Source organism: Pan troglodytes, chromosome 12, assembly GCF_028858775.2.
Source record: "Pan troglodytes isolate AG18354 chromosome 12, NHGRI_mPanTro3-v2.0_pri, whole genome shotgun sequence".
Taxonomy (NCBI): domain Eukaryota; kingdom Metazoa; phylum Chordata; class Mammalia; order Primates; family Hominidae; genus Pan; species Pan troglodytes.
This window is the reverse complement of record NC_072410.2, coordinates 54102778-54123636: the sequence shown is the minus strand read 5'-3', so window position 1 is coordinate 54123636 and position 20859 is coordinate 54102778. Positions and strand designations below refer to the sequence as shown.

Genomic DNA, 20859 nt, shown 5'->3' with positions numbered 1-20859 from the left:
CTGGTGAGGAACTGTGTTCCTTTGGAGGAGGAGAGGCGCTCTGCTTTTTAGAGTTTCCAGTTTTTCTGCTCTGTTTTTTCCCCATCTTTGTGGTTTTATCTACTTTTGGTCTTTAATGATGGTGATGTACAGATGGGTTTTTGGTGTGGATGTCCTTTCTGTTTGTTAGTTTTCCTTCTAACAGACAGGACCCTCAGCTGCAGGTCTGTTGGAGTACCCGGCCGTTTTTTTTTCTTTTAGACAGAGTCTTGCTCTGTTGCCCAGGCTGAAGTGCAGTGGCCCGATCTCTGCTCACTGCAACCTCTGCCTCTTGGGTTCAAGCGATTCTCCTGCCTCAGCCCCCCGAGTAGCTGGAATTACAGACATGTGCCACCATACCCGGCAATTTTTTTTTGTATTTTTAGTAGAGACGGGGTTTCACCATATTGGTCAGGCTGGTCTTGAACTCCTGACCTCATGATCCACCCACCACGGCCTCCCAAAGTGCTGGGATTATAGGTGTGAACCACCTCACCTGGCCTAATTTCTTCTTTAGCTGGGGAAAAAGAAGTATTTAAAAACACTTGAATTGAATTGAATGGAATTTGGCCCATAGCCAAAGGGCCCTAGCACAGCTATTCCCATCTTTTTTGAGGTAATCAGAATTTAAATACAGTTGGGCCTCCACATTTGTGGGCTCTGCATCCACATCTACATCCAGGGATTCAACTGACTTTTGATTGAAAATAGTTGAGAAAAAAAAAAAGGATTATTTTATCTGTCCTGAAAATGTACAAACTTTTTGTTGTCATTATTCCCTAAATAATACAATATAGCAACTATTTACATAGCATTTACTTTGTATTAGGCATTATAAGCAATCTAGAGATTATTTAAAGTATATGGGAGGATGTGTATAAGTTATATGCAAATACTATACTATTTTATATTGGAGACCTGAGCATCTGTAAATTTTGGTGCCTGTGAGGATCCTGGAACCAATCCTCTGTGGATACCGAGATACAACTGTGTAACTCAAGATATACACCCTTCTTTCCCACAGGAGAAGCAGGACTATAAAGATCTATGAAGATGGGGAATATAGTATTAGGGAATAATTTGTTTCTAAAAACAGCAGCAACATAATCAATAGTCTAGACCAGAAGTGTTTAGTGAGATGTATCCCTAGACTTTTATTTCCTCTTGTGTAAGCTCAGTTTTAATTTTAAGCAAACCAATTTTTCAAATTATGTGGAGGCTTCTGTTTAATCTTTTATTTTGCAATTTAAAAATTGATGTATAAATTCTTAGAAGAAGATATACAAATGGCCAACAGACCTATGAAAAAATGCTCAACATCACTAACAATCAGGGAACTGCTAATCGAAACCACAAGGTGATAACTCCTTACTCCTGCAAGAATGGCCATAATCAAAAAAAATCAAAAAACAGATGTTGGTGTGGATGTGGTGATCAGGGAACACTTCTACACTGCTGGTGGGAATGTAAACTAGTACAACCACTATGGAAAACAGTGTGGAGATTCCTTAAAGAATTTAAAAGTAGAATTACCATTTGATCCAGCAGTCCCACTACTGAGTATCTACCCAGAGGAAAAGAAGTCATTATACGAAAAAGATACTTGCACACGCATGTTTATAGCAGCACAATTTGCAATTGCAAAATTGTGGAACCAACCCAAATGCCCATCAATCGATGAGTGGATAAAGAAACTGTGGTATATATACTCGATGGAGTACTACTCAGCCATAAAAAGGAATGAATTAATGGCATTTGCAGCGATCTGGATGAGATTGGAGATTATTATTCTAAGCGAAGTAACACAGGACTGGAAAACCAAACATTCTGTGTTCTCACTGATATGTGGGAGCTAAGCTATGAGGACACAGTGGCATAAGAATGATGCAATGGACTTTGGGAACTCAGTGGGAGAGGGTGGGAAGGGGATAAGGGATAAAAGACCACAAATTGGGTGCCGTGTATACTACTCAGGTGATGGATTCATCAAAATCTCACAAAGCACCACTAAAGAACTTACTTGTGTAACCAAATACCACCTGTACCCCAATAACCTATTGAATAAATAAATAAATAAATAAAAATAAATTCCAGATGGGAATTCCAGACACTTCTTAAAAATAAAATAAAATAAAATGAAATAAAATTGAAGTATAGTCCACATAACATAAAATTAACCACTATAAAATAAACAATTCAGTGGCATTTAGTACACTCACAATGTTATGCAACCACCAATTACATCAAGTTCCAAAACATTTTCATCATCCCATTAAGCAGTGTCTTAGTCATCTTTCACTGCTATAACAAAATACCATAGACTGGGTGACATAAATGACAGACATTTATTTCTCACAGTTCTGGAGACTGGGAAGTTCAAGATCAGGGTGCTGGTGTGGAAAGGTTCTTGCTGAAGGCCCTCTTCCTGGCTTGCAGATGGCTGCCCTCTTGCTGTATGGGAGGAAAAATAATTTTCTTCTCCACCCTTCTGGAGATCTTAGCTGGACTCTGTAAAAAAGATAAATTAACAAGAGAAAAACAAACAAAGTTTAATAACATGTATACCTCCTGTATACTTAGGAGTTGACCCAGAATGATGAGTAAATCTCTAGAGATGATCTCAAAGAGTTGTCTTAGACTTTAGGCCTAAATACCATCATTCTCTGAGATAAAGAAAGAAGGGTGTGTGGGGCTGGGTGCAGTGGCTCATGTCTGTAACCTCAACACTTTGGGAGGCTGAGGCTGGAGGACCGCTTGAGCCCAGGAGTTTGAGATCAGCCTGGGCAACACAGGGAGACCCTGTTTCTACAAAAAATTAAAAAATATATTAGCCAGGCTTGGTGGCATATGCTTGTGGTTCCAGCTACTTAGGAGACTGAGGTGGGAGAATTGCTCGTGCCCAGGAGGTTGAGGCTGCAGTGAGCCATGATCATGCTGCTACACTCCAGCCTGGGTAACAGAATGAGACCTTGTCTCAAAAAAATGAAGGAAGGAGGGAAGGAAGGAAGGAAGGAACGAAGGAAATGCCTCATTAAGAGATGGCCAAAAAAGCATCTTAAAACAAGGGTAAAGTTTCTTACACAGATTTAAGTCAATACTTTCTCCATTGATTGAGCCTCTAGTGATTTAGTTTAGTCATATTTTTCCTGATACAGAGAGGGAGATACCCTTACCAATGGAGATTTCCTTTATACATGTAAACTTCTCTTACAAAAGGGTAACTTTTCAGAACTTCTCTTGTGTCTAGCTTATCAAAATAACCAGTCCATATAATCTTATGCCCAAAGTACATATTCTTATCTCCTGCAATCATATTTTGGGATGGCATGTCCTGAACCCCATATTGCTATGTCTTTATATGGCAAAGGGAAAGCAAATACCAGTCTCTTCCTAATCTTATAGGGACACTAAGCCAATCATAAGGGCCTGCTCTGGACTGAATGTTTGTGTCCCTCCAAAATTCATATGTTGAAACCCCAATTCCTAGTGCGATGGTATTTGGAGGTGGAGGAGGTAATTAGGTTATCAAGGTGCAGCCCTCATGGATGGGATTAATGCCCTTAGAAGAAGAAACACAAGACAGATGGTCTCTATTTCTATCATGTGAGGATACTATAAGAAGAGAATCATTTGCACCAGACGGCAAATATGCCAGCACCTTTATCTTGGACTTTACAACCTCTAGAATGGTTGGTTGTTTAAGCCACTCAGTCTATGTTAATTTGTTTTAGCAGTCCTACTAATTAAGAAAGGACTACCCTCATGTCCTCCTCTAAACCTCGTTACCTCCTAAAGGACCCATCTCCAAATACCGTCACATAGGGGGCTAAGGCTTCAATATGTGGATTTTGGGGGGACACAGGCATTCAGTATATGACAAACAGTCATTCCCCATTCTCCCTTACTCCAGCAACCACCATTTGCTTTTTTGTATCTATGGATTTTCCTACTGGGGATATTTAATAAAAAAGGAATCATACAGTATGCGGCCTTTTGTGACTGTCTTCTTTCACTTAACGTAATGTTTTTAAGGGTTATCCGTGTTTTAGCGTGTATCTGCAGTTCATTCTTTTTTATTGCCAAATAATATTCCATTCCTTCACTTCATCCGTTCATCAGTCAATAGACATTTTGATGTTTTTGGCTATTGTGAATAATGCAGTTATTAATATTCATGTACAAATTAATAAGTGTACATATATTTTAATTCTCTTGGGTGTATATGTAAAAATGAAATTTCTGGGTCATATAATTCTATATTTAACTAGTTGAGGAAATGCCAATTTTTTTCCTTAATGCCAAAATGGCTGCACCATTTTACATTCTTGCCATCACTGTATTATGAAGATTCTAGTTTCTCTACATCCTCATCAATGGTTGTTAGTCTCCTTTTAAAAAAAAATAGCTATTCTAGTGCATATAAAGTGGTATCTCACTGAGGTTTTGATTTGCATTTCCCCTGCTTTTTCTTTGTTTAAGTAGGGTCTTGCTCTGTTGCCCAGGCTGGTCTTGAACTACTGGCCTCGAGCAATCATCCTGCCATGGCCTCCCAAAGTGCTGGGATTACAGGCATGAGGCATTGTGCCCACTCTGCATTTCCCATTGGCTAATGGTGTTAAGTATGTTTGTATGTGATTACTGGCCATTTGTATATCTCCTTTGGAGAAATGTCTATTCCAATCACTTGTGCATTTAAAAATAGGGTTATTTGTCATCTTGTTGTTGAAGAATTCTCTCTATATTTTATTTTACTTTCACTTAAAAAAAATTTTTTTGAGACAGGGCCTCACTCTATCACCCAGGCTCAAGTACAGTGGCATGATCATAGTTCCCTGCAGCCTCAAAAGGATTGTCCCACCTCAGCTTCCTGAGTAGCCAGGAGTACAGGCACATGCCACCACATACGCAACTAATTTTTAATTTTTTTATAGACATAGGGGCTTGCTATGTTGTCCAGGCTAGTCTGAAACTCCTGGCCTAAAGTGGTCCTTCTGACTTGGTTTCCCAAAATGCTGGGATTACAGGTGTGAGCCACTGTGCCTGGTTCTACATATTTTGGATACTAGACCCCTATTAGATATATGATTTGCGAATGTTTGTTCTCATTCTGTGGTTGTCTTTTCACTTTCTTGAGATAGTGTCCTTCGGTGCCAAAAGCTTTTAATTTGATAAAGTCCAACCTATGTGTATTTTTTCTTTGGTTGCTTAGATGACTCGCTTTTGCTGCTTGTTGTACATTGGGCCTTTCCTTTTTAAGTGACTTTTCTGAACGAATTCTGTAATGTCTGTATTCTTTGTCATGTGTGGTAACTGAAGTTTCTGTTCTGTGAGCTTAGTGGTCACCTAATGATTGGACAGAGATTTTCTTAGACACCTGGAACTAAAAATTCTTCCATTTTTTTCTAAGGGCTCTGTGTGTGTTGAGGCATGCCTTCAAAACTCAGCCTAGCACAGCTTACAACTTTGCCTTGGGCTTCACTTTCTTTTTGTACAGAGTCTCAGGGTCAGCCAAAAGTAAGAGCCTTTTTACATCTTTCTTGAGCATGTGCACAGCTCTGGGCAAGCATGTGGCTTTCTAGATTCCCAGAAATATGTGGAAGTGTTTTAAAGCTTTTCATTCCCCATTCTTTCTTTTCAAGTTTTGAGGTCAGTCTATTGTTTGCCCAACTATTATTCATTGCCTTTGGCAATAATGATTAAAACTTTTGCCTATAATTGTTTTTGACAAATGCCCCCCTGGTTAGCAGCTTTAGCTTTGACAGTGGGTAAGTATTGAGTCATGTAAGATAAAGATAAGGCTTTCAAGCAGTCTTCCAGGAAGTCACCAGATAGGTTACATAATGACAAATTTTTTGTGAATACAGTTAATCCACTTCCAGTGGTGCTGGGAATATAGGCTATTATTTCCAAGACTACTGCTGGGCCTGGGAGAAGGGCTTGCACTAGGGTAAATTGAAACCCCACAATGCTTGTTGTTCTTACAGTTTTTTGTTTGTTTGTTTGTTTGTTTGTTTGTTTGTTTTTCGAGACGGAGTCTCACTCTGTCGCCAGGCTGGAGTGCAGTGGTGCCATCTCAGCTCACTGCAACCTCCGCCTCCTGGGTTCAAGCGATTCTCCTGCCTCAGCCTTCTGAGTAGCTGGGACTATGCCACATGCCACCACACCTGGTTAGTTTTTGTATTTTTAGTAGAGATGGGGTTTCACCATGTTAGCCAGGATGGTCTCGATCTCTTGACCTTGTGATCCACCTGCCTTGGCCTCCCAAAGTGCTGGGATTACAGGTGTGAGCCACCACGCCTGGCCCTTACCTAGTTTTTTTTTAATAAGTTCTTATATTACTCAATCTCTGGCTAATTTCCAGAGTTCCAAAAAAGTTAATTTTGAAAGATTCTGACAGTTTATTTTTTGTTGCTTTCATAGGGGGCAAAACTCCTGAGTTTCTTACTCTGCCATTTTTCCTGATGTTCTATTTAATCTTGAATAATCATACTCACACTGGATTTTTGAGGATGTTCTGCAGTATTTCAAACACTTTCATATCCATCTTCTCATTTTATTCTTATAGTAAACTTTGTAGCTGAGAAGTAAACATCCCTTTTATGGAGGAGAAATGTAAGGTGTCCTGCAGGCAGTTACTCTGTCTTCTGTGTGCCCCAGCTTCTCTATCATATCATCCCATTAATTTAGATTAATTTTTTATAGCTAGACAATAAACTCCAAGACAGAATAGATAATGTTATTGTCTCCTTGAGTCCAAGCACATAGCATAGCTTTTATTCTAGAACAGAGTACATGTTTTGGAATTTTAAAATGAATGAAAAATAAAGTTTAATGTTTAAGACCTCTTTCCTGATGAAATAATTTGTGTCCTGCAGTGTTAGACCTGAAAGTGTCCTCAGGGGCTACATGGGGAGGAAATAGATTGCACAGGACTTAGCTTCCTATCTCAATGTTTCAACAGAACCATTCCCCCTTTAGTCGTCTCTCTCCTAATGTTCATTTGACAAATATTAATGGAGCTCCTACTATGAGTCTGGCCTGATAAAAGAAGTTACAAAGAGAAATTAGGAAAGCAGAGACCTTGTCATGGAATTTACATTGATGAGACAGAAAATAAAAATGAAAAAGCATATAATTTCAAGTGGAAATAAATGATAAAAAAATAAAGCAGAACAAGGTAGGAAGGCACTGGGGAACACAAAATGATTTTAGATAGGGTTATCAGAGGTGTCCTCTCTGAGGTGATATTTAAGCAAAGATATGAATGAAATGAAGGTCAGGTCATCTGAAGATATGGGGGAAATGTTCCAAGCAAGGGGAGCAGCAGGTGGCAAGACCCTGAGTTGGGAGTGAGGTTAGCATGATTCAGGAATGACAAGACCACAGTGGCAGAGGTGGGATGAACAAGGGCAGAGTGCCATAGGAGAGAGTGGTAGAGATCAACAGGGTGGGGCCATGCTGTATTTTGCAAGTCAGTGCTGCTACGTTAGATTTGTCTTGAACAAATAGTATTTTGGCTAAAGTAAAAGTTTGAAAAGCACAAATCTTATGTTAAAATTTATTATTATATATTTACTTGCTCCTTCCTTCCCTTTCTCCTTGTCTCCCTCCCTCTCACCTTTCCTTCCTTCCTCCCTCCCTTCCTCCCTCCTTCCCTCTCTCCCTTCCTTCCTTCTTTCCTTCCTTCCCTCCCTCCCTCGCTCCCTTCTGTTCTTTTCTTTCTTTTTATTTATCTTCCCTATCAACAGAGTCTAGATCATGTCTTCTTTACCTGGGATTAACACAGGACCTGGCACATAGAGGGTAATCAAATGATATTTTTCTGAATGAGTGAGAAAATTGAGACCCAGAAAGGCCAAGTAGCATTTTTAAGGCCACCCAGATAGTGACAGGACAAAATCCAGATTTGTGTTTAGCTCATCTTCTGTCACTTTACCACATCAGTTGCATGGAATTAAAAACAGATCCAAAGATTTTATAATTAGTGTATGTGGTTTGTTTTCTGTTACTGACTCCAAGTATAATCTAGTCACACAATCACACGGCTAAGATATTAGTGAAAGACGATTATTGTTTCATTGGGTTAAGGAGAAAGGTTTCCTGGTGACAGTTAGCATCAAAGATATACTGTGTTATAAAGAACCACAGGGTGTGATTGAGGTAGGATGGAGGAGGGACTGCTCTATTGGTACAGTGTCCTGTATCAGGGAGGGATAGTTTGGTTGCAGTCTTTCCTTAATTAGAGGAGGAGAGATAAGGGGAAAATATCATCAAGAAAATGAAAAGTTTTCAAAGTAGAAAATGCCACATTTTCTACTTTGCAGATGCAAAGGCCAGGAAGCAGACAGAGTCAGAAAACAAATTGTCTAGAATGACCCACAGTGCTCTGGAGTACTTTAATGTGATTGGCCAAGGCTTGAAGCATCTCTTCTGGCAGCAGCCCAAGAAGTCATCCATGTCTCCATGTGATGTGCAGAAAATTCAGGCAGATCCAGAACCTGAAATAGATCTGGAAAGCCAGAACACATGTGCTGAGATTGAGAGTAGCCCCACCTCCCACCCCACAGCTCTGAATCAGTTCCTGCAACAAATCCAAGTACCATTCAAGATGAAGACAAGACAAATTTTTATGGCAGGCAGGGCAAGCCAGAGGCCTCAAAGGAAAGTCTCAAAATCAGTAGGGTATACGGCCAGGATATGGCAGCTATCAAGCAGTCAAGCCAACCTAGGTTTTCTTCATCTGTGACTAATGCTCCTACCAGCTCAGCTGTGGTGGAAATAGCTTGTGCTGCTGCTACATGTCAATCAGGAGAGGAGGCAACTGCAGAATAGATGGAGCATTTGGAAGTAAGCACTCTTGCTCAGATCTCTAGTGCAGTGTCCACCAACACTGATGGCAACATCCACCCAGGTCTCATCGATGGAACACTAGGTGCTCAGTGCACAAAAGCCGCTATTGCTGCCCTGCAAGAGGAGATCCTGAAGCTGACAGAATAGATTGACATTGTACCAACAGCCCAAAGGATGACGTTGACAAGTACCTAATGCTTGCCAATAGTGCAGGCAAGCAACAGGTGGTCCACATCAAACAGGTCTCTGAGAAGAACCTGAAATCTTCCCAAACCATCTTTCATCTGCAAAAACAAGCTTGAGGACTACCACTGGAAGTTTCAGAAGGTGGAGCAGAATGGGTTCTGTGGCAACCAAAGGACATCTTCAGGAATATGCACCAGGGTCTAAAGCATATGGGAGCAAAGCTGATCGGCTTCAGTGAGAGTGTGGTTAATGGTGTCAAAGTAGGCTTTCTGGCTTCTCCTAGGCCACTCATTCAGTGATAGGGGCTGTGTCTCAAAGCCCAGGGAACTCACTTCATTGATTTGGAACAAATTTAGCAGTGCGGAAGACATCTCTAACCTGGTGTCACAAAGAATCATGCAGTTTTAGAGCTAGAAGGGACCTTAGAGATTATGCCAAAGCTGAATCTGAGAGAAGGTAAGCAAGTTTCACACCATCATACAGATAACAACGAGTAGAAATGTGAACTGTGTACTCTAGCCTTCCATGTTGGGTCCTCTTCATTTAAGTGAATATAGAATGGTGGAATGTAAAATGAGATGTAAATGATCATCCACTGGCAAGCTGAATTGATAAAGCACAGGCTTTAAAATAAGGCCAAGTATTGATCCAATGGACAAAATCTGGGCCACTGCTAGTGCTTAATATGTCTCTGTGCAAACTAGAAAAGGATGCCGCTTCTACTAGATGAACTCGGGCCACAGAAAGGCTATCTATCAGCATGGCATGAGGCACATGGGCTGAGCTTCAGTCCCCATTCATCTTCCTGTCTGCATTTTGTATGGGCTGCACTCTGCACTGCCTTACCCAGCAGACTGGCAGAATGGGGAGCAGTTTCAGGGAAGCCTTAGCAGACTGGAGGAGAGTGCAGAGTGGTTCATTAGCAAGGAGTTAACTAATTTTCCAATTTCTGTGGCTCCAGGAAAGATCAGTCTGTTCCCCAAATATCTCTCCCACTCACCATCAGGCTACTACAATTCTACCATAGAAGGTCAATCCTAAGGCTTATAGCTTGATCAACGTAATAAATGAAAAACATCCTTTGTAAAATATCGGGGGAACCTGCCCCCAATATTTCAACTTAGGTTCTTTCTATTTTCCATAAGTGTTGGCTGGCTGAGAATCAAAGAGAAAGAGTACAAAGAGAGGAATTTTACAGCTGGGCCTCCAGGGGTGACATCACGTATTGGTAGGACCATGTTGCCCACCTGAGCCTTAAATCCAGCAAGTTTTATTAAGGATTTCAAAAGAGGAGGGGGTGCAAGAACAGGGGGTAGGTCACAAGATCCCATGCTTCAAAGGGCAAAAAGGAGAACAAAGATCACATGCTTCTGGGGAAACAGGACAAAGGCAAATTGAGAACTACTGATAAGGGTCTGTGTTCAGCTGTGCACATATTGTCTTGATAAACATCTTAAACAACAGAAAACAGGGCTCGAGAGCAGAGAACTGGTCTGACCTCAAATTTGCCAGGGTGGGGTTTTTTCCCCACCCTAATAAGCCTGAGGGTACTGCAGGAGACCAGGGCATATTTCATTCCTTATCTCAAACGCATAAGACAGACACTCCCAGAGCGGCCGTTTATAGACCTCCCCCCAGGAATGCATTCCTTTCCCAGGGTCTTAATTATTAATATTCCTTGCTAGGAAAAGAATTTATTTATATCTTCCCTACTTGCACATCCGTTTATAGGCTCTCCGCAAGAAGAAAACTATGGCTCTATTCTGCCCAACCCCGCAGGCAGTCAGACCTTATGGTTGTCTTTCCTTGTTCCTTGAAAATTGCTGTTATTCTGTTTTTTTTCAAGATGCACTGATTTCATATTGTTCAAACACACATGTTTTACGGTCAATTTGTACAGTTAACACAATAGTGATCCTGAGGTGTGAGGTACATTCTCAGCTTATAAAGATAACAGGATTAAGAGATTAAAGTAAAAACAGGCATAAGAAATCATAAAAGTGTTAATTTTGGGAACTGATAAATGTCCATATTAAAATGAAATCTTCACAATTTATGTTCCTCTGCCGTGGCTCCAGCTGGTCCCTCCATTCGGGGTCCCTATCTTCCCACAACAGTAAAACAACTAGTAATAACAAGTATTAGAGAAGACGAGTTGTGGAGTCACAGTTGATAATCTTTAGAAACTGGCAGCAAATCAATATTTACCAGTAGGTAAGAAATTGAGGTATATCCATACAATGGAACACTACATTGAGCAACTAAAAAGAAAGAGGTGAATCCATTATATATGCAATGGTATAGAAAGGATACACATTGATAAGTAAATAAAGCAAACTGCAGAAAATAATATAACATATATATTTATTTAAGACATGGTCTTGCTCTGTCACCCAGGCTGGAGTGCAGTGGTGTGATCAAGGCTCACTGCAGCCCCAACTTCCCAGGCTCAAGCAATCCTCCCACCTTAGCCTTCCAAGTAGCTAGTTTTTATTTTCAGTAGAGACAAGGTCTTGCTATGCTGCCCAGGCTGGTCTCAAGCTCCTGGGCTCAAACAACCATCCGGCCTTGGCTGCCCAAAGTGCTGGTATTGCAGGTGTGAGCCACTGTGCCCAACCTACTTTTTTGTTTAATAGAAGTATATAACATATGTATATACAATCTCCCTGATATATATATATATACACACACACACACGAAATCCCCCAATTTGTTCACTTCACTGACATACAAAATGAGATCACATTCCTTTTACCATTTGGTGTCAATGCCACTGAGCCTGTAAGTCAACCCATTATAAGAACTACCTTCTTGTTTTCACAGTGTCCTCCCAGGAAAACGCCAAGATTCTCCAAGACACTTTCGTATCCTAAGCCCTGTTCTGTTTGTTCTTGTGTAGTAAATTGGCAAATTTGGCAGTACAGAAGACATCTCTAACCTGATGTCACAAAGAATCATGTCTGGCCCATACAGAGTATTCTAACTAACCATGTAAGCCACTAGAATGTTAAACTAATGCTCTGGCACTGAGGTGGGTATCTTGAGCATTTGTGACTTTACAGTTTATTATCTGTATTGGTTAAAATATATATGAACATATGCTAATATCACATTAATGAATTCTGTAAAAGGTTATTTTAAGACACTCTGTATTTAGAAAAATACCTATACCAAAACTGCTAATAGTGGAATTAGTAATAAAGGTAAGTGTGAGAAATTTTGTTTTTTATATTTCATATGGTTTGAAATTGTTATTACAATACATATGACTTTTGTGACTACAGACAAAACTTGAAGACATTGTGTGTGTGTGTGTGTGTGAAGCCATTCTTGCATTACTCTAAATAAATACCTGAGACTGGGTAATAAGAAAAGATGTTTAATTGGCTCACAGTTCTGCAGGCTCTATAGGGAACAGAGTGGCATGTGCTCCTAGGGGGGCCTCAGGAGCTTCCAATCATGGCAGAAGGCAAAGGGGGAGCACTCTGGCACATCACATGGCAAAAGCAGCAGTAAGAGGGAGCGGGGAGATGCCACACAACTTTAAAGCACCAAATCTCACAAGAACAGCACCAAGAGGATGGTGCTAAACCATTCGTGAGAAATTCACCCCTATGATTCAATTTCCTCCCACTAGGCCCCATTTCCAACATGGGGGATTACAATTTGACATGAGATTTAGAGAGGACACCTATCCAAATTATATCACATTGAAAATATATACATCATGTACTATGCCGAGTTAAACATTACTCTCACACACACACACACACATCCTTGTTCATGAAGATAGTATTTGATGCTGTGACAAAGAGAAAGAGAAAGAGAGAAAGCAGGCACAGGTGAGCAGGTGCTCTTGACACACCTGAGCTTGGATAAGATGACAGCATCGACAAGGAAAAAGCTGATGAAAAGGCCAGGGAGTTGAGGGCAAGGTGCTTCCATACAAAGTGGTGTTTTTGTCTTAGCAATTTCAACTCTTTATTCAAACCCTTCTTACTAAGTGGTGGCTTCCATTCTACTTTACATACTTTACAGAAAGTCTTAGTCCTTTTTGTCTCAATATTCCCAGTCCTCTCGTTTTCACAGTGCTCTGTAATTACTGGTTAATAAACATTGAAGGTGGTTTCATTAGGCCAACTGTATTGCTACAGCCTGGCTTTTGGCCAGTAATAAAAAGGGCTTTGGCATGTATTTCACTCCTTCCCAATATACACATGCATGCACACACACACATACACATGCACATGCAACTTGAAAATGATCTGAATGTAAGACAAGTTTTGAAATTTATTCAATACACCACATGAAAGACTAATTACACATTTTAAAGTAAAATCTCCTAGGTGTAATTTGAGTTCATCCTTCTCCTGAGCATGTCTCTTTTCAAGTACAGGCGGTCAGCACAGAACTCAGACACTTGACTTGACTTCAAATGATGTCACCTTCTTGGCCCGGTACCTCTGACTGTTTTCCTGACGGCAGCTCAAACAAATGTCAGGCAGATCTAAAATCAGAAAAGGGGAAAATGGTTGTGTGGAATCAACTGCATCAACCTAGATTTATTACAAAGCAACTCTGGGCAGAATGCAGTAAAGGCTGAAGAATCTGAAAAAGCTCAAGATACTTCCAAAGTTACAGTGTTTATTTGAATTCTTAATTCAATTCACTAATCCAGTTTCCATGTTTACAGTTTATGTTCTTGGCTAACTTGATAGACAAAATGGTATCTCATTGTTTTTAGGTGGCATTTCTTTGATTACTGGTGAAGATAAGCATTTTAAAATACATTGTATTGTTATTTGTATTTATTTTGTGTTAATTGTCTATTTGTGTATTTTGCCCATTGTCTTTTGAGATATGAGTGTTTTCCTTATTAGAATGTAACATTACTTCATATATTAAGGATGTTGACCTTTTGTTTGCTATATCCATCATATTTTTTTTTGGTTTGACATTTATCTTTTAGTTTTGTTTATGATTTTGCTGACTTCCAAATGTTTGCATTTTAATGCAGAAATATCTATCAATCTTCTCCTTTGGAATATAATCTATTGCTTTTTTTGTGCATAGTAAAGCCTTCACCACTCTGAAATCAGATAAATGTTTATCAATATTTTCTTTCAGTTTTTGACTTTTTTTTCAATTGCTTATTTCCTTTCCTCCATAGTAAGACCCTTGGATTCCAACTATAGATAATAATAGGAAGTATCATAATTATTTATTTGCTTTATTCAAAAATACATATACAATACTCCTGAAATACAAATATTAATACTATCAGTCCCCATATGATTATTGAAAACAGTCTGAAATATTTTTGAATATGCCCTCTTCATTATCTCTCAGTTTTTAAATAGTTATTATCTATATTGACATAGTGTAAAGCTGTTACATACTCTACTTTCTCTCTCTCTTTCAATTTTTATTTTAGATTCAGGGGGTACATGGGCAGGTTTGTTACCTAGGTATTTTGTGTGATGCTGAGGTTTGGAGTATGAATGATCTCATCACCCAGGTACTGAGCATAGTATCCAACAGTTAGTTTTTCAATCCTTGTCCCCCTCTCTCCCTTCCCCTGAGTAGTCCCCCGTGTCTATTGTTGCCATCTTTATAGCCATCAGTATCCAATGTTTAGCTCCCCAGTTTTTGACTTTTGGAATTTAACCCTTTAATCTTTCCACATTGCATTTTGGACTATAGCATGAGAGAAAATCTAAATAAATAATTTTCCCTAAGAGTTGAGTCCTGTATTTATTATTAGTTACTTCATCCTTTTTTCATTTATGAGAGTTAAAGCATTACACAAATAATATAAGTTCATTTTAAAAATCAGAAAATGCAGATAGTTGAAAGGAAGAGAAAAACACTTGCATTTTCTTTCCGCTCTGAGTGAATGTTAGCAGTTTGCTTTGTCCCTCCAGACCTTTTCTTCTATGGATACATTTCCCTCCAAATGGAATCATATTGCAATATGGTTTTGCAGCCTGATGTTTTTCCATCCCGTAATATATCATGACTGTCTTTCCATGCCAATCAATATACCTTTGCAGCACCGTGTCCTAATGAACGTTTCCTTGAGATCTACTATACGTTCCAAAAAGTACACATTTCATAAGTATACAGCAGGATGAATTTTTACCAGCTGAATACCTCCTTGTCATGAGCTACCAGATCAAAAAACAGAATATTTTTAGCACCTGAAAAGCCTCCTGAATGGCTCTTTCTAGTCACCTTTCTCTCCCAAGGGTAGCCACTGTCCTCCTATACTGACATTTAATAGCATAGATCCCATTCTTTTAAAAACAATTTTGTAGAGATAGGCTCTCACTCTGTTGCCCAGGCTGGTCTTGAACTCCTGCTCAAGCGATCCTCCCACTTTGGCCTCCCAAGGTTCTGGGATTACAGGCATGAGTCACCCGCCCAGCCTCACAGCCCCATTTTTGATAGCTATGTGGTGTTCCATCACACATATATGTATCATAACATACTTGGTATAAGTTAAACTGTATTCCCCAAAAGACTATGTTGAAATCCTAACCCCTAGTACCTGTGAATGTAACCTTATTTAGAAATAGGGTATTTGCAGATGTAATTGGGTTAAGTTGAGGTCATTAGAGTGGGTCATAACTCAATATGACCCATGTCCTTGTAAGAGAAAGAGGCCATCTGAAGACAGGGGCGATGCAGCTGTACGCGGAGGAAGGCCACAGGTGGATGGCACCCCCAGGAGCTAGGAAGAGACAAAGAAGGGTTCTGCCCAGAGCTCAGAGGAAGCATGCCTTTGTTGATAGCTTGATTTTGAACTTCAGCCTCTAGAAATATGCGAGAATACATTTCTGTTGTGTTAAGTCACTCCATTGTTATGGCAGCTCTAGGAAACTAATACACTATTTAACCCAATTCTGAATGATTTGGGGTTTTTCTAACATTTACAGTCTTATATATGAATACCTCTTTAATTTTTTTACTTAGAAGAAACTGTAAGCATGGACTATCCGTATCGAAGAATGATAGTGGGAAATATTACTCAAAAGACAGTGGATATGAATCACCAAATTGCTACCTTTAAGTGTTGTACTCTGTGATACAGGTAGTATAGGCTGCTTCTTCTCTAATGCATTCTCCTGCAACTCCAGTCTCACCAGGATTCCCTGGACTGAGGGTACCACGGACCTACACACAGAGATAACTGACTCCTGCTTCCATCTACATAATGCAGAAAATCCCAATCCCTTATCACTGGGAGTCTCTGGGGAGTTTATATCCATGTTTTTAAATAATTCTGTTACATTCTTTCCCTCCTGCCCAACCCCTCAACACATCCTCTTATAAAGACTTTTGGGGGCCTGCTTGCGCTACTTTCCCTAAGACTGCACCAAGTCAGTAGCAAAGACCCATCTCATGCCTTCAAAAGCTGTGACCTCAAGGTGCCAGGGCACTGTGGCATTTCACGTGGCCTTCAGTGCATTAAAATCAGGCCATATTTCTCAAGGAGGGGCCTTTCCTTCCCCCTCTGCACCAGAAGCCCCAAGCAGCACTACCTGTGTTCTCCTGTCTCCCAGAGTCCCACTGCCCATGGCCCTGCCACCACTGGACTTAGTCAGGAAGACCAGAATCTGAGGCAGACACCATGTGTGGGCTCTGTCTCTGACCTTCACCTGTCTCCTCAACTGTCTCCATGTAAAATACTCCAGAATGGCGATTCCACTGAGCTATCAGACTTCACGCCCAGGCATATCCGGATCTTGACACCAGGTACATCTTATATTTACACTCATTATTTCTTATATTTTGATATTAATAGGGCAAATTTCCTCCTACTGCTCTTCTTTTACAAAACATTCTTGTAAGCTATTACCTGTTTATTCTTGTTGATAAACATATGAATAGTTTGCCGACTTCCAAAATAATCCCATGGAAAATATGTTCGGGGCAGAATTAGGCGAGTGAAACTAATGAAAGAGTTAACATTGTTTAGGTGTTTGGGTCCCCATCAGGAAGGAGGGGCGTGTGTCTGTACCTATCTGAGTCTTCCTTCATACCTCCTCCTTGGGGTGTGGGGAAGTGGAGAGGACCAGCAGAGAGCGGCCCACCGGATCAGCTGAGTGGGCTTTGGGAGACCAGTCAAGCTTACTGGCTCGCACGCTGCAGAGGTAATTGGAAAAGGAAGCAGGATGAGTTCTAAGCCAGCTCTGGCATCTTCCAGGAATCCTTTATTTCTTTCATAGCATTAGATGAGTGTATGCTGGAGAACAAATCTGATGAAAGCAGAAAATAAGCTGATTTAGTAAATTTGTCAGACAGGAGAAACTGTGGCTGGACTCTGGAGCCAAGGATCATGGAAAGGAGGGCAAAGTGAGGACAGGTAGATACGCATTGTGAGCATGGTGGGCCAGAGGAGTGCAGGGCGGGGGCTGGATTCTTATGGGAGCTCTGAGACTGGGATTCTTATGCGAGCTCTGAAATCCACCGGTACATTGGGCCGGTAGTTTCCCCGTTTGAAAATCTGTTGGCTCCTTTCTCAACATGCATGTTCACCGAATGACCTCTAAGGCCCTCCTTGAATCGAGTTTCTCTGAGGTATTAGAGTTGACACATGCAACAGGACTTGCATGGCTGAAGAAAAGCCCTAAGCCCTAAGATGTTAAAAATGTCCACGTCTGAACCCAAGGGGCATAATTATAGAATAAAATGATGAAAAAGCGAGAACTCAAAAGGCCTTTGGGATGATTCTTGCCGGTGGAATAGGAAAGAAAAAAATCCAAAGTAGCCCATGGATATCATTTAGAGTGGATGAACCTCTGCAAAGGAAGTACTTCCCAAACCAGTTATTTTGATCACGTGTGGCCAGGACTCCCTGGGATAGCAAAATCTCTCAGATATTATGGATCTCTCTGTGGGCAGGGTGAGGCAAGGCACTTCTGACTCTTGTGCCCACAGAATCTAATCACAGAGAAAATTTCCAGGCTTTTGGCATCCTTAGGGCAACAAGTTAAACAATTTTATCAATGGAGTTCCAGATTGTGTGTGTGGGGGCGGGGGGGGGAGAGAAAGATGGTTTTGCTCTGTCACCCCCAGGCAGGAGTGCAGTGATGCCATCACAGCTCACAGCAGCCTTGACCTCCCAAGCTCAAGTGATTCTCTTACCTCAGAGTAGCTGGGACTAAAGGCGTGCTCCACCACGCCTTACTAATTTTTGTATTTTTTTTAGAGACAGATCCTACTATGTTGCCTAGGCTGGTCTCAAACTCCTGGGCTCAAGTGAATCTCCTGCTTTGGCCTCCCCAAGGGTTGGATTAGAGGCATGTGCCAGGATCAGATTTTGTTTTCCTTTCTTAAAAAAAAAAAAAAAAGTGCCAGATTTTGCTTTAAGCCAAGTTAGCCCTGGTTTAACTCTGTCACAGAGACAAATCATTAAAATTCTAATAGGATTAACTCCTCAGAGGGCCCCAGACAGATGCTTGTTTCCCAGATAGAGGAGGAGGTGGGGAGGGACAGAAAATAACATGCAGTCACCCAAACCGTTCTAATGAGTCCCCAGCAGGGCTTGCAGTGCAGAGAGCCTGACAGACTGCATCCACTCCCATTATTCCACTTCCCCTAAGGAGGTGCTAGGCCAATAAATCACCCCGGTTATGCCCTTCCTGACTCTGTCCCGAGAAGTTATCCACCACCTCCCTACACTGAAGGTCAAACGTATCTTCATTGTGGCTAAATTCATTGTTAGCCTCAACTACCATTTCCTGCCAGATCTTTGAAGTGGAAAAGGAAAATTCTAAGTTCTGTGTGGTAGTCAGCCTCCAAGATGACCTCCATGTTAGCCTCCAGTGGTTCCACCTCTTGGCATTCACACACCTGTGTGGCTCCCTTTCCACATTGTACCAGGGTTTGTTTTGTGATGAACAGCATATAGCACACGTAGGAGAGTTTCACTGCCGCATTGTGAAGTCACCCAGGAAACCTAGAGCTATGCCCACATGGTAAGGAACTAAAGTCTCCAGCAATAGCCAGTAAAACACTGAGGCCTGGCAACAACCACATAAGTAAGCTTTGAGGTGCATCCTCCCTCACTTGAACACTCAGATGAGACTGCAGCCCTGGCTGATAGCTTGACTCCAATATCATGACAGACCTAGAGGTTGGGATCACCCAACTCAGCCACTCCCAGATTCTTAACCCTCAGAATCTATGAGATAATATATTTGTTTTAAGTTGCTATGTTTTGGGATGATTTGTTATGCACTATTAGATAGTGAATGCATTCCGTGATGCCTCATCAATTCTAGAGGCTATGAATTTTATCACAATCATTCATATCAAACCAGTATTGTTTTTTATTTTTGAGTAGAGACAAATGCAGTCAGGAAGACATACGCTACATGGAATGACAAATGAACATTTATGTATCTTGTGCCTAGCTCTGTTGTAAGTTCTTAGATTCTCAAACTCACTTGATAATAAGAATTGCCTGGAGCTGGGTGCAGTGGCTCACACCTGTAATCCCAGCACTTTGGGAGGCCAAGGTGGGAGGGTTGCTTAAAGCCAGGAGTTCGAGACCAGCCTGAGCAACATAATGAGGCCACATCTCTACAAAAAAACCTGAAAAACTTAGCTGGGCATAATGGCATGCCCCTGCAGTCATAGCTACCCTGAAAGGCTGTGGTGGGAGGATGGCTTGAGCCCAGGAGGTTGAGGCTGCAGTGAGCTATGATTGTGCCACTGCACTCCGACCTGGGTGACAGAGTGAGACCCTGACTCTAAAGAAAGAAAATCACTTGGGGTGCTGCTTAAACATTTAGATTTCTAGGCCCCTTCCCTTGGTTTGAAGTGGGACTTAAGAATCAGTAGGTTCAACTACCACTCCAGATAATTCATATAATCAGGCAAGTCTGAAAAACATTGCAGAATAGGAAGCAAAAATGAATGAGACATAGCTCCTTCTCAGAAAGAGTGCAAGATGGAAAGCAAATTGGTGCACAAAAGTGCATTTAAAGAGAACCAACAAGACGTAAGGAAGACATGAAAACCATTGGAGGAATTAAGGAGTGCCTCCTGGAAGAAATGACATGTGAGCAAAGTCTCAAGATTAGTTACGACCCCATATGAGGCCAGATATAGAAAGAATCACCAAGGAATAGTAATAGCTGGCATTTCTCAGGTGCCTGCTAGGTGCCAGGCATTGTGCTAAGCATTTAACCCACCATATTTTATTTAATCCTCACCACAACCTTATGAAGTAGAAGCTATTGTCATTCCTAATTTCAAAAGAGGAAGGCTAGGTTTTGGTTACCACACTGCCCAAGGTGACACCGTTCACATGTGCAGAGCTAGGTAGAAAGGAGGCGGTACTCCTTATCTTATGCTCTTTCCCACTGTCCTCTTCCACCTTCCAGGTGACATGAGCCTCAGAGATGTGTAACAGCTGTGACATTTTTGCAAATGACAGGAGAAAGTGTCCAGGGAGGTATATGGGCCAGGGAAAGATACTGCATGAAGCATTGGAACTTGGCAGTGATTTCCTAGTGCAAGCTCAACTCATTCATTTTGTAAATGAGGAAAGAGAACCCCAGAGAAGGTATATGACTTGCCTAAAGTCATATACATTTTGTACCTTTAGTATATTTTGATAGTGGCAAAATGTACTAAAGATCCAGATCCCAGGCAGCACTCTCTTTCCACTACAGAAAACTGGAGGCCAACATCGTATAGGCCTTTGTGGATGCCTTGCTAAGGAGGTCCGAGCTATACTATAGGAGATACATTCAGTCATGGGCTGCATAATGACGTTTTGATCAAAGATGA

General features: G+C 41.0%; 1 protein-coding gene across 3 annotated transcripts in view; it reads left to right on the top strand.

Moving 5' to 3' along the window:
• The window catches only part of PROKR1 (prokineticin receptor 1), a 75794-nt gene that overhangs the window by 38010 nt on the left and 16925 nt on the right, over nt 1–20859 (top strand). Inside the window, exon 6 of one of the 3 annotated variants that reach the window (XR_010149110.1) lies at nt 11878–14789. The exons of the other annotated variants lie outside the window; for them this stretch is intronic. The gene's annotated coding sequence lies outside the window, so the exon portion shown is untranslated. Of the gene's footprint in view, nt 1–11877; nt 14790–20859 lie in introns of those variants that run through there. 3 annotated transcript variants of the gene reach the window in all.